Source organism: Anomaloglossus baeobatrachus, chromosome 2 (assembly GCF_048569485.1).
Source record: "Anomaloglossus baeobatrachus isolate aAnoBae1 chromosome 2, aAnoBae1.hap1, whole genome shotgun sequence".
Taxonomy (NCBI): domain Eukaryota; kingdom Metazoa; phylum Chordata; class Amphibia; order Anura; family Aromobatidae; genus Anomaloglossus; species Anomaloglossus baeobatrachus.
Window position 1 is genome coordinate 355730893 of NC_134354.1, and position 13442 is coordinate 355744334.

Below are 13442 nucleotides of genomic sequence, written 5' to 3' on the forward strand. Positions count from 1 at the left end.
CTGGGCCAACGAGATGCAGAGGTGGGGCAGATCACCCTGATGGAGTGATCTCAGATCAAGGACCTATGCACCCTTCTGCACAGTTTCGACATGGCGACGAATATGTTTAGCGCTGACAATGCCATTATCATCATGACGATTCCAGTCATTTACATGCTGGAGCACACGCTAAACACTATTCGGAGTCAGGGGGTGGGACAACAGGAAGGGGAGGAACTACAGGAGGATTCATATGCGCAAGACACAACAACATCACCAAGGTCCAGACGTTCATCATCACCAACGCGGCAGGCATGGGACCATGGGGGACAGGGATCAACAAGGGCGCATGGAAGCAGGCGAGATGTTGAGGAAGGTGCAGGAGGACATGAAGATATGGAGGAGGAACTGTCCATGGACATGGAAGACTCAGCAGATGTGGGGGAGCTTGGTCAAATTTCAGTTGAAAGAGGTTGGGTGGAGATGTCAGAGGAAGAAAGAACGGTTAGCACCTCTATGCCACAAACACAGCGTGGACTTGGTCCGCATGGCTGCGCAAGACACATGAGTGCCTTCTTGTTGCACTACCTCCAACATGACCCTCGTATTGTCAAAATTAGAAGTGATGATGACTACTAGCTTGCCACACTATTAGATCCCCGGTACAAGTCCAAATTTTGTGACATAATTCCACCCATAGAAAGGGACGCACGTATGCAGGAGTATCAGCAGAAGCTGTTACTCGATCTTAGCTCGGCTTTTCCACCAAACAACCGTGCAGGTGAAGGGCATGATTCTTCCAGTTGTAACTTGACAAACATGGGACGGCCTCGTCATCTTCAACAGTCTACCCGTACCAGTAGGACCGGATCTGTTGCTGGTAACAGCATTTTTATGGAATCTTTTAATAATTTTTTTAGACCTTCCTTTGCAAGGCCACCAGAGACAACAAGTCTGACACATAGTCAACGGATGGAGAGGATGATACAGGAGTATCTCCAAATGAACATCGATGCAATGACTTTTCAAATGGAGCCTTGCTCCTTTTGGGCTTCAAATCTAGAAAAATGTCCAGAGCTCTTCAGTTACGCCTTGAAGATTTTGTCGTGTCCAGCTGCCAGCGTTGTCTCTGAACGTGTCTTCAGTGCTGCTGGGTGTGTGCTGACAGATAAGCGCACGCGTCTGTCCAGTGACAATGTGGACAGACTGACGTTCATCAAAATGAACAAGTCATGGATCCACAAGGAATTTACTACCCCTGTGTCATCCTGGGGAGAGTAAATGCTTGTGGATTTGGAATGTGCTTGATGCAAATCAAAACATCCTGTTTGCAACTAGGTCACAAGTGCTGCCACTGAATGGGTGGGTGTGTGTGGGGCACAATTTTTGGAAAAAAGGGAGGCTCCGCTTGGAGTAACCCTTGCTTGCTGTGTTTTTTAAAAATGATACAAGATGAACAGATCTGAAGGCAAGATGAAGGCAACATCATGTCTCCGCCTGCACTTTCCTCACAAACCTGCATTTTTCAAGGGACACCCTACTCAACACCGTCTACAGACAGCAGCCAGATCTCTGTCCCTCAGATGTGGACAAATAAAAGGCCATTTCCTGCGACCCATGACAAAGCTAAGAGGTTTACTTTATCCCTCTGTAAGCTCTTGGCTACGGAAATGCTGCCTTTCCGCATGGTGGACACACAGGATTTTAGAGACCTTATGTCTGTCACTGTGCCCCAGTACCAAATGCCCAGTCGCCACTACTTCTCTAAGAAAGGTGTGCCTGCGCTACACCAGCATGTCGCACACAACATCACCGCTTCCTTGAGAAACTCTGTGTGTGAACAGGTGCATTTCACCACCGATACTTGGACCAGTAAGCAAGGATAGGGTTACATGTCGCTGACTGGGCACTGGCAAACTATGGTGAGAGATGGAGAAGGGTCTGCTGTACAAGTCTTGCCGTCCCCACGAGTTGTTTCAATCCTTGTTCTGTATGTAGAAGTTAATACACTGCTTCTGCCTCTTCAACCTCGTGTGAGTCCTCCACCTTGGCGCAAACCCTGTGTAGTCAGGCCACCCTTCCAAGCAACTGCGCACAAGGACTACCACACACCTCCTTACTATGCTGGCAGCAGAGCTCAATGCCATCAGGCGGTCAAAGTTTTACTTTGAAATGTATGGGAAATGTGAGTCACACCGCTATTCCAGAGAATAGGAGTCAGGCAGGGTCAAAACATTAATTGAGGAACAGGAACAGAATGGGACGGCCAGGACTTAATCAGAAAACAAGCAGAGGTGAAATGCGGATCGGCCAACAAGGTACATAAACAGCAAGCAGGAAAAGTAGTCAGGTAACAAGCACACAAAATCATAAAACTGAACTGGGGGTAAAATTAACCAGAGGTTCATAGCTATGTCTGGCAGTGGTCTGCAGACAGGATGGGCATAAAAAAGGGTGTGGTGTCTTCCCATTGGTTGTAGCTGAATGATGGTATTTCATCTGTGAGATACCCACCAGCTACATTCAGCCAGAGATTCTGCATCTGTCAAGGTAATGCAGCCCAGTGGGTGAGCATAACCTGCGTCCACCTGCGCCGCTGGCATCGACTCCTCTCCCATCATCAGCACTATTCATGAAAGGAACACGTTGTAACCTGGCGACCGTAGTACAAATTGACGGAGCGGACTCCGTTGGTGACTTAACAGCCGTGTGCGGCAATGATGCAAACCTGGCTGCGGGCCATCGTCAGGGCAATGTGACACACGTGCCTTGTATGGCTCACGTGTTGAACCTAATTCTCCAGCAATTTTTAAAACACCATCACGGCCTACATGGCCTTGTGCAGCGTGCACGCTCGCTATCTGCTCACTTCCATCGTGCGTACACAGCAGCTCAACAACTTTCGTCACTACAGAAGTCTTTAGGTCTGGTGGTTAAACGCCTGAAATGCGATGTGCCCACACGCAGGAATTTGAATCTGCACATGTTGCAGCGTGTGTGGCAGCACCGCAGAGCCCTGCTGAAATACGGTATGACATATAGCCTGGGATAACTTGATCAAGAGGTGGTGCAGATCACGCTGCTGGAGTGGTGTCAGATCAAGGACCTATGCACCCTGCTACACAGTTCACAAATGTCGACGAAGATGTTTAGCACTGGCAATGTCATTCTCAGCGTGACAATTCTGGTCATCTACATGATGGAGCACACTGTAATTATTATTCGGAGTCAGGTGTTGGGACAAGAGGAAGGGGAGGAAGTACAGGAGGAGTCATATGCGGAAGGGATAACAAGATCTACGAGGTCCAGATGGTCAGCGGCACCTAGGCGGCAGTCATGGTGAGGGAGAGGGATTAACAAGGGCGCATAGTATCAGCAAAAAGTGTTGATGAAAGTGCAGGAGCCCATGAAGAAATGGAGGACGAACTGGCGATCGGCATGGAAGACTCAGCAGATGAGTGAGAGCTTGCTCACATTTCGGTTGTGCGAGGTTGTGGGTAGAGGGCAGAGGAAGGATGCACGATTCTCACCTCTCTGCCACCAACACACCAAGGACTTGGTCCTCCTGGATGCACAAGACACATGAGCGCCTTCTTGCTGCACTACCTACATAACCCTCGGATTGTATGAATTTGAAGTAATCCTGAATACTGGGTTGCCACACTGTTAGATCCCTGGTACAAGACAAAATTTGGCGAACTAATTCCTGCCATAGAAATAGACGCACGTATACAGGAGTATCTGCAGAATGTGGTACGCAATCTTAGATCTACTTTTCCACTAAACACCAGTGCTGCACAGAGTGAATCTCAACGCTTTGTCATGGATAGGAGGAAATGGTCTTTTACTTGTCCACATCGGAGGGACCGAGGGATGGCTGCTGTGCTGAGATGGCGTTGAGTACGGTGTCCCTGCACAGTTGCACTTTTGGTCATATCCCAAAATGAGTTGAAAAAGGACAGATGCTGTTGGAAAGGGGAACAGGTGTGTTGGAAAGGGGAAAAAAGTTTTGGTCCGTGGATTTGGTGGTTAAGCAACTGTAACATTTGCTGAAGAAACAACATCTGTTACAGTGGGACTGGCAGATTTGGATAAAGTGGTATATAATCTGTGACCGCTATATAACGAAAATTAATAAGAAAAGAAAGACAAAGGTATATATCCCCATCAGCAGTCAGTGTCCACCGTGCTCCCAGTTGGAAAAGGAGAGGTTGGCAACTTGAAGTTTTGGTGGAGGATACAGAGCTGTGTGGCTATGAAACTAATAGTAGCCTGAACCGAGTTAGACGCCATTCGGATCTGGAAACTGGGAGCCCTGTTAGCGTCACAGGGTCCACATGCCCACCCAGCCCAGGAACTCCCTGTTAACAACACAGGGGCCATTGAGTACGCTGACCGTGTGCGTAGGGGCCACACCTGTGGACAGCAGGTGCATCAGCAGCAGCAGGCCTGTTAATGCCACTGGGCTGCACAAGCAGGACTGTTAGGACAGGAGCTGGTCTTAACCGTTCTGCGTTACCAACTGTGGTGGTGGCCTGCATCCACCACCCTATCCCTGCCTACCTCTGGCCTAAAGTCGCAATGGGTTCAACACATGGAGGTGTGCTCTTTCGGAGCATAATAGAAGACTGCGCACCTCCTTGTTGGCTCCAGCCCCTTTTATAACCTGGGTCCGCCCCAAACCAGGGTGAACCACAATGCACCTCCTGGAGACAAAAGTAGAGTGACACGTCATGAGTGGCATAACTAGCTTCCTATTTGGAAACGCAACTTCAATGATGACCTCATGGCTGCCATGACCCAAACACCTCACCAGTCATCGTCTGACCATCAATAATGCGGTGACAAGTCATAGGTGTGGGCCTCTGCAAGCCATTTGGGAGGACACCTGATGCCCTGTGGTCTATATGGGACCCCCACATCAGTGCCAGGGCCAAAGAGTTCATTACCGGACCTAGTCTCTGATGCAGGGAGTGCCTGAGCATGCTCAGTAGCATGAAATACAGTCTCTGAAAAAAGACTATCAGCTTTAGCATGGTGTCTAGGCACAAAACAGGACTTAGACCCGGCACGGAATGCAAGCACCTGTGCAAAGAGGCTTTTCACACTTAGTGTGGGAGCATGCGCTGTATCCCGAAAAGAAGACTTAGCGTCAGGAATAACACAGTCAGGCTGAGCATACTCACTACGCGAAACACTGTAATTAGGCTGCAGCTGGGGTACATCGGCACACGCTTGCGCACTCGCTGCCTCTCCACACTTAGACGTGGAGGGGAAATTTGTCTTGGAGATGCTGTCTATGAACAGAAGGAAAAGCTAAAGGAAGCCTGACATTCTATCCCTCCGAATTATGAAATGCAGCAATGAATTCCATGAGTTTGCTATAACATTAGCGTAGCAAAATGTGCATGAGGGTGTGATGTAGAGGTGCTAGAAATAGCTTGTCACAAGTGGGGCACTAATGGAATACAACAGCCAGTTTTATGATGCCACTAAATGGCAGTATTTTGTGCTATCATTATAGCTTATTAAAAACAGAGCAGGAGGTTGTCATGCAGAGGTGCTGCACATAGATTTGCAGTAGTGTGAATAGACAAAAGTACAATAGCCACGTTTAGGATACAACTAGGTACACTGAGTGTTTGCTAGTATAATGGCTGAGTTTAAAAAAGTTAGAGTGTGCAATGCAGGCAGACGTGCTGCAAATATCGTTCCAATACTGTGAATTGACAAAAGTACAATAGCCACGTTTAGGATACAACTAGGTACAGTGAGTGTTTGCTAGTATAATGGCTGAGTTTAAAAAAGTTTGAGTGTGCAATGCAGGCAGATGTGCTGCAAATAACGTTCCAATACTGTGAATTGACAAAAGTACAATAGCCACGTTTAGGATACAACTAGGTACACTGAGTGTTTGCTAGTATAATGGCTGAGTTTAAAAAAGTTAGAGTGTGCAATGCAGGCAGACGTGCTGCAAATATCGTTCCAATACTGTGAATAGACAAAAGTACAATAGCCACGTTTAGGATACAACTAGGTACACTGAGTGTTTGCTAGTATAATGGCTGAGTTTAAAAAAGTTTGAGTGTGCAATGCAGGCAGATGTGCTGCAAATAACGTTCCAATACTGTGAATTGACAAAAGTACAATAGCCACGTTTAGGATACAACTAGGTACACTGAGTGTTTGCTAGTATAATGGCTGAGTTTAAAAAAGTTAGAGAGTGCAATGCAGGCAGACGTGCTGCAAATATCGTTCCAATACTGTGAATAGACAAAAGTACAATAGCCACGTTTAGGATACAACTAGGTACACTGAGTGTTTGCTAGTATAATGGCTGAGTTTAAAAAAGTTTGAGTGTGCAATGCAGGCAGATGTGCTGCAAATAACGTTCCAATACTGTGAATTGACAAAAGTACAATAGCCACGTTTAGGATACAACTAGGTATAGTGAGTGTTTGCTAGTATAATGGCTGAGTTTAAAAAAGTTTGAGTGTGCAATGCAGGCAGATGTGCTGCAAATAACGTTCCAATACTGTGAATTGACAAAAGTACAATAGCCACGTTTAGGATACAACTAGGTACACTGAGTGTTTGCTAGTATAATGGCTGAGTTTAAAAAAGTTAGAGTGTGCAATGCAGGCAGACGTGCTGCAAATACCGTTCCAATACTGTGAATTGACAAAAGTACAATAGCCACGTTTAGAATACAACTAGGTACACTGAGTGTTTGCTAGTATAATGGCTGAGTTTAAAAAAGTTAGAGTGTGCAATGCAGGCAGACGTGCTGCAAATATCGTTCCAATACTGTGAATAGACAAAAGTACAATAGCCACGTTTAGGATACAACTAGGTACACTGAGTGTTTGCTAGTATAATGGCTGAGTTTAAAAAAGTTTGAGTGTGCAATGCAGGCAGACGTGCTGCAAATAACGTTCCAATACTGTGAATAGACAAAAGTACAATAGCCACGTTTAGGATACAACTAGGTACACTGAGTGTTTGCTAGTATAATGGCTGAGTTTAAAAAAGTTTGAGTGTGCAATGCAGGCAGATGTGCTGCAAATAACGTTCCAATACTGTGAATTGACAAAAGTACAATAGGTCACGTTTAGGATACAACTAGATACACTGAGTGTTTGCTAGTATAATGGCTGAGTTTAAAAAAGTTTGAGTGTGCAATGCAGGCAGATGTGCTGCAAATAACGTTCCAATACTGTGAATTGACAAAAGTACAATAGCCACGTTTAGGATACAACTAGGTACACTGAGTGTTTGCTAGTATAATGGCTGAGTTTAAAAAAGTTAGAGTGTGCAATGCAGGCAGACGTGCTGCAAATATCGTTCCAATACTGTGAATAGACAAAAGTACAATAGCCACGTTTAGGATACAACTAGGTACACTGAGTGTTTGCTAGTATAATGGCTGAGTTTAAAAAAGTTTGAGTGTGCAATGCAGGCAGATGTGCTGCAAATAACGTTCCAATACTGTGAATTGACAAAAGTACAATAGCCACGTTTAGGATACAACTAGGTACACTGAGTGTTTGCTAGTATAATGGCTGAGTTTAAAAAAGTTTGAGTGTGCAATGCAGGCAGATGTGCTGCAAATAACGTTCCAATACTGTGAATAGACAAAAGTACAATAGCCACGTTTAGGATACAACTAGGTACACTGAGTGTTTGCTAGTATAATGGCTGAGTTTAAAAAAGTTTGAGTGTGCAATGCAGGCAGATGTGCTGCAAATAACGTTCCAATACTGTGAATTGACAAAAGTACAATAGCCACGTTTAGGATACAACTAGGTACACTGAGTGTTTGCTAGTATAATGGCTGAGTTTAAAAAGGTTAGAGTGTGCAATGCAGGCAGACGTGCTGCAAATATCGTTCCAATACTGTGAATAGACAAAAGTACAATAGCCACGTTTAGGATACAACTAGGTACACTGAGTGTTTGCTAGTATAATGGCTGAGTTTAAAAAAGTTTAAGTGTGCAATGCAGGCAGATGTGCTGCAAATAACGTTCCAATACTGTGAATTGACAAAAGTACAATAGCCACGTTTAGGATACAACTAGGTACACTGAGTGTTTGCTAGTAAAATGGCTGAGTTTAAAAAAGTTAGAGTGTGCAATGCAGGCAGACGTGCTGCAAATATCGTTTTAATACTGTGAATAGACAAAAGTACAATAGCCACGTTTAGGATACAACTAGGTACACTGAGTGTTTGCTAGTATAATGGCTGAGTTTAAAAAAGTTTGAGTGTGCAATGCAGGCAGACGTGCTGCAAATAACGTTCCAATACTGTGAATAGACAAAAGTACAATAGCCACGAATAGGATAAAACTAGGTACACTGAGTGTTTGCTAGTATAATGGCTGAGTTTAAAAAAGTTTGAGTGTGCAATGCAGGCAGACGTGCTGCAAATAACGTTCCAATACTGTGAATAGACAAAAGTACAATAGCCACGTTTAGGATACAACTAGGTACACTGAGTGTTTGCTAGTATAATGGCTGAGTTTAAAAAAGTTTGAGTGTGCAATGCAGGCAGATGTGCTGCAAATAACGTTCCAATACTGTGAATAGACAAAAGTACAATAGCCACGTTTAGGATACAACTAGGTACACTGAGTGTTTGCTAGTATAATGGCTGAGTTTAAAAAAGTTTGAGTGTGCAATGCAGGCAGATGTGCTGCAAATAACGTTCCAATACTGTGAATTGACAAAAGTACAATAGCCACGTTTAGGATACCACTAGGTACACTGAGTGTTTGCTAGTATAATGGCTGAGTTTAAAAAAGTTAGAGTGTGCAATGCAGGCAGACATGCTGCAAATATGTTTACAATAGTGTGAATAGACAAAAGTACAATAGCCACGTTTAGGATGCCACTAGGTACACTGAGTGTTTGCTAGTATAATGGCTGAGTTTAAAAAAGTTTGAGTGTGCAATGCAGGCAGACGTGCTCTGCAAATGTCTTTGCACTAGTGGGACTATAGCAAAGTCCAATAGCCACGTTTAGGATGCCACTAGGTACACTGAGTGTTTGCTAGTAATATTGCTTAGTTTAAAAAAGTTTGAGTGTGCAATGCAGGCAGACATGCTGCAAATATGTTTACAATAGTGTGAATAGACAAAAGTACAATAGCCACGTTTAGGATGCCACTAGGTACACTGAGTGTTTGCTTGTATAATGGCTGAGTTTAAAAAAGTTTGAGTGTGCAATGAAGGCAGACGTGCTCTGCAAATGTCTTTGCACTAGTGGGACTATAGCAAAGTCCAATAGCCACGTTTAGGATGCCACTAGGTACACTGAGTGTTTGCTAGTAAAATTGCTTAGTTTAAAAAAGTTTGAGTGTGCAATGCAGGCAGACGTGCTCTGCAAATGTCTTTGCACTAGTGGGACTATAGCAAAGTCCAATAGCCACGTTTAGGATGCCACTAGGTACACTGAGTGTTTGCTAGTAAAATTGCTTAGTTTAAAAAAGTTTGAGTGTGCAATGCAGGCAGACGTGCTCTGCAAATGTCTTTGCACTAGTGGGACTATAGCAAAGTCCAATAGCCATGTTTAGAATGCCACTAGGTACACTGAGTGTTTGATAGTAAAATTGCTTAGTTTAAAAAAGTTTGAGTGTGCAATGCAGGCAGACGTGCTCTGCAAATGTCTTTGCACTAGTGGGACTATAGCAAAGTCCAATAGCCACGTTTAGGATGCCACTAGGTACACTGAGTGTTTGCTAGTATAATGGCTTAGTTTAAAAAAGTTGGAGTGTGCAATGCAGGCAGACGTGCTCTGCAAATGTCTTTGCACTAGTGGGACTATAGCAAAGTCCAATAGCCACGTTTAGGATGCCACTAGGTACACTGAGTGTTTGCTAGTAAAATTGCTTAGTTTAAAAAAGTTGGAGTGTGCAATGCAGGCAGACGCGCTCTGCAAATGTCTTTGCACTAGTGGGACTATAGCAAAGTCCAATAGCCACAGATAGGATGCCACTAGGTACACTGAGTGTTTGCTAGTATAATGGCTTAGTTATGAGTTGGAGTGTGCAGAGGACAAGAGGGTACAGTGGCAGGATTTTGGTGCTCTGGGTAGTGGAATGGAAGCCTGCCTTTCTATTCCCTCCTAATGGTGAAATGAAGGGAGGAAATCCCTGACCTTAGCTGCACAGACGCTGGCGCTGTTTTCAGGACCTGTCACCTTAACTCTGACCCTGCCTGTTTGAGCCCTTAAAAGGACTGCTATAAAGTGCTCTCCCTATGCTGTCTAACGCTGTGTATGCAGCGCATACAGCTGTATCGGCTATAGGACTCAGAAGGACGGAGCTGCGACAGTGATGTCTGACACCAAAGACGCAGAAGGCAGATAATGCCGTCCTGGAAAAAAATGTCCGGTTTTATAATGCAGGGACATGTGACATGGACATCCTATCACACATGCCGTTGCTTCTCTGGCTCAAAGTCCACTTAGCTGTGTGTGTGTCTGGGATTGGCTGACATGCTGGCCCGCCCCACAAGACGCGCGCGCTTAGGGAAGGAAGACAAGAAAAAAAAAAAAATGGCGATCGCCATTATACAAACAGCAGTGATCTGAAGGCGCTGTTCACGCACACTATACACTGAAATGTCATAATAGTGTGATTCACAGAGTGACTTACACTATTACAGCAGAAACCAAGCTAGGATTTAGCTGTTTTTTTGCTGCTAGAACCGTTTTCGAACGTTTCTAGAACTATCGAGCTTTTGCAAAAAGCTCGAGTTCTAGTTCGATCTAGAACATGCCCCAAAATCACTCGAGCCTAGAACTGGAGAACCACGAACCACGAACCGCGCTCAACTCTACTGGGGATTGAACCCAGGACCTTCTGCGTGTGAAGTAGACGTGATGACCACTCCACTATGAAACCTGTGAAATCCTGCAAAGTAATGGCATTTAGAGACGAGTTTTGACCGCCAGGGGAAAAAAATAAAATAATTTGTAGTTCTGTTTGTGATGGAAGCCAAAACATACCGTCATTCGGCAACAATGCCGAGAACTTCATATATTGCAGTTGGATAGCGTAATATTTCAACACTAAGAACAGATTGGTTTCACTGGGGATTGAACCCAGCACTTTCTGCATGCTAAGCAGACGTGATGACCACTACACTATGAAACCTGACGAAAAGTTACTGTGTATTGGCTAGCAGAGAAGAATTGTGACTGACGGGGCCTTTTTATTGCTAAAGGAAAGTATTTTTTGTTAATGAAACATTTACAATTATTATTACAGATTTTACCAGTTTTATTCCTACAAAGGGATTTTGCTTAAATTGAAGTTTATATTGAATGTGTTACTTTTTTCTCCATAGTTTGGTCTTTTGCTTTTGTATTTATGGGAACTATATATTTTGAAACAAATAGGATTTTTATAATATGGGATTATGTTTTCTGCTAAAATGGTCAATAAAAAAGAAACCCAAAATCGTAGTTCTCTTTGTGATGGAAGCCAAAATGTATTGTCATTTGGCAACGAAACCAAGAATTTCACATATTACAAGTCGATAGGAAATTACTTCAACACCAAAAACAGATTGGTTTCACTGGGGATTGAACCCAGGACTTTCTGCGTGTGAAGCAGACGTGATGACCACTACACTATGAAACCTTTGAAATCCTGCAAAATAATGGCAACTAGAGACGAGTTTTGACCGCCAGGGGAAAAAAAACAAATTCGTAGCTCTGTTGGTGATGGAAGCTAAAACATCCCGTTATTCAGCAACAAAGCCAAGAACTTTATATACTGCAGGTTGATAGGGGATTATTTCAACACCAAGAAAACATGGGTTTTACTGGGGATTGAACCCAGGACCTTCTGCGTGTAAAGCAGACGTGAATTCCACTACACTATGAAACCTTTGAAAGCCTGCAAAGTAATGGCAATTAGAGACGAGTTTTGACCGCCAGGGAAAAAAAAACAAATTCGTAGCTCTGTTGGTGATGGAAGCTAAAACATCCCGTTATTCGGCAACAAAGCCAAGAACTTCATATATCGTAGATTAACTGAGTATTATTTCAACACCAAGAACAGATTGGTTTTACTGGGGATTGAACGCAGGACCTTCTGCGTGTTAAGCAGACGTGATGACCACTACACTATGAAACCTGACGATAAGTTACTGTGTATTCGCTAGCAGAGCAGAATTGTGACTGACGGGGCCTTTTTATTGCTGAAGGAAAGTATTTTTGGTTAATGAAACATTTACAAATATTATTACATATTTTACCAGTTTTATTCCTACAAAAGGATTTTGCTTAAATTGAAGTTTATATTGAATGTGTTACTTTTTTCTACATAGTTTGGTCTTTTGCTTTAGTATTTATGTAAACTATATATTTTGAAACAAATAGGATTTTTATAATATGGAATTATGTTTTCTGCTAAAATGGTTAATAAAAAAGAAACCCAAAATCGTAGTTCTCTTTGTGATGGAAGCCAAAATGTATTGTCATTTGGCAACGAAATCAAGAATTTCACATATTACAAGTCGATAGGAAATTACTTCAACACCAAAAACAGATTGGTTTCACTGGGGATTGAAACCAGGACCTTCTGCGTGTGAAGCAGGTGTGATGACCACTACACTATGAAACCTTTGAAATCCTGCAAAGTAATGGCAATTAGAGACGAGTTTTGACCGCCAGGGGAAAAAAAAACAAATTTGTAGCTCTGTTGGTGATGGAAGCTAAAACATCCCGTTATTCAGCAACAAAGCCAAGAACTTTATATACTGCAGGTTGATAAGGGATTATTTCAACACCAAGAACACATGGGTTTCACTGGGGATTGACCCCAGGACCTTCTGCGTGTAAAGCAGACGTGATGACCACTACACTATGAAACCTTTGAAAGCCTGCAAAGTAATGGCAATTAGAGACGAGTTTTGACCGCCAGGGAAAAAAAAAAACAAATTCGTAGCTCTGTTGGGGATGGAAGCCAAAACATCCCATCATTCGGCAACAAAGCCAAGAACTTCATATATTGTAGTTTAATTGAGTATTATTTCAACACCAAGAACAGATTGGTTTTACTGGGGATTGAACGCAGGACCTTCTGCGTGTTATGCAGATGTGATGACCACTACTCTATGAAACCTGATGGAAAGTTACTGTGTATTGGCTAGCAGAGCAGAATTGTGACTGACGGGGCCTTTTTATTGCTGAAGGAAAGTATTTTTGGTTAATGAAACATTTACAATTTTTATTACATATTTTACCAGTTTTATTCCTACAAAGGGATTTTGCTTAAAAGGAAGTTTACATTGAATGTGTTACTTTTTTCCACATAGTTTAGTTGTTTGCTTTTGTATTTAAAGGAACTATATATTTTGAAACAAACAGGATTTTTATAATATGGGATTATGTTTTCTGCTAAAATGGTCAATAAAAAAGAAACCCAAAATCGTAGTTCTCTTGGTGAGGGAAGC

The 13442-nt window shown here is 43.2% G+C and overlaps 1 non-coding gene across 1 annotated transcript; it reads right to left on the minus strand.

Moving 5' to 3' along the window:
• Positions 1-11061: 11061 nt before the first annotated feature.
• Positions 11062-11134, minus strand: TRNAA-AGC (transfer RNA alanine (anticodon AGC)). The gene has a single exon. It is a non-coding gene; the product is annotated as a tRNA-Ala (tRNA).
• Between the last annotated feature and the right edge of the window lie 2308 nt (positions 11135-13442).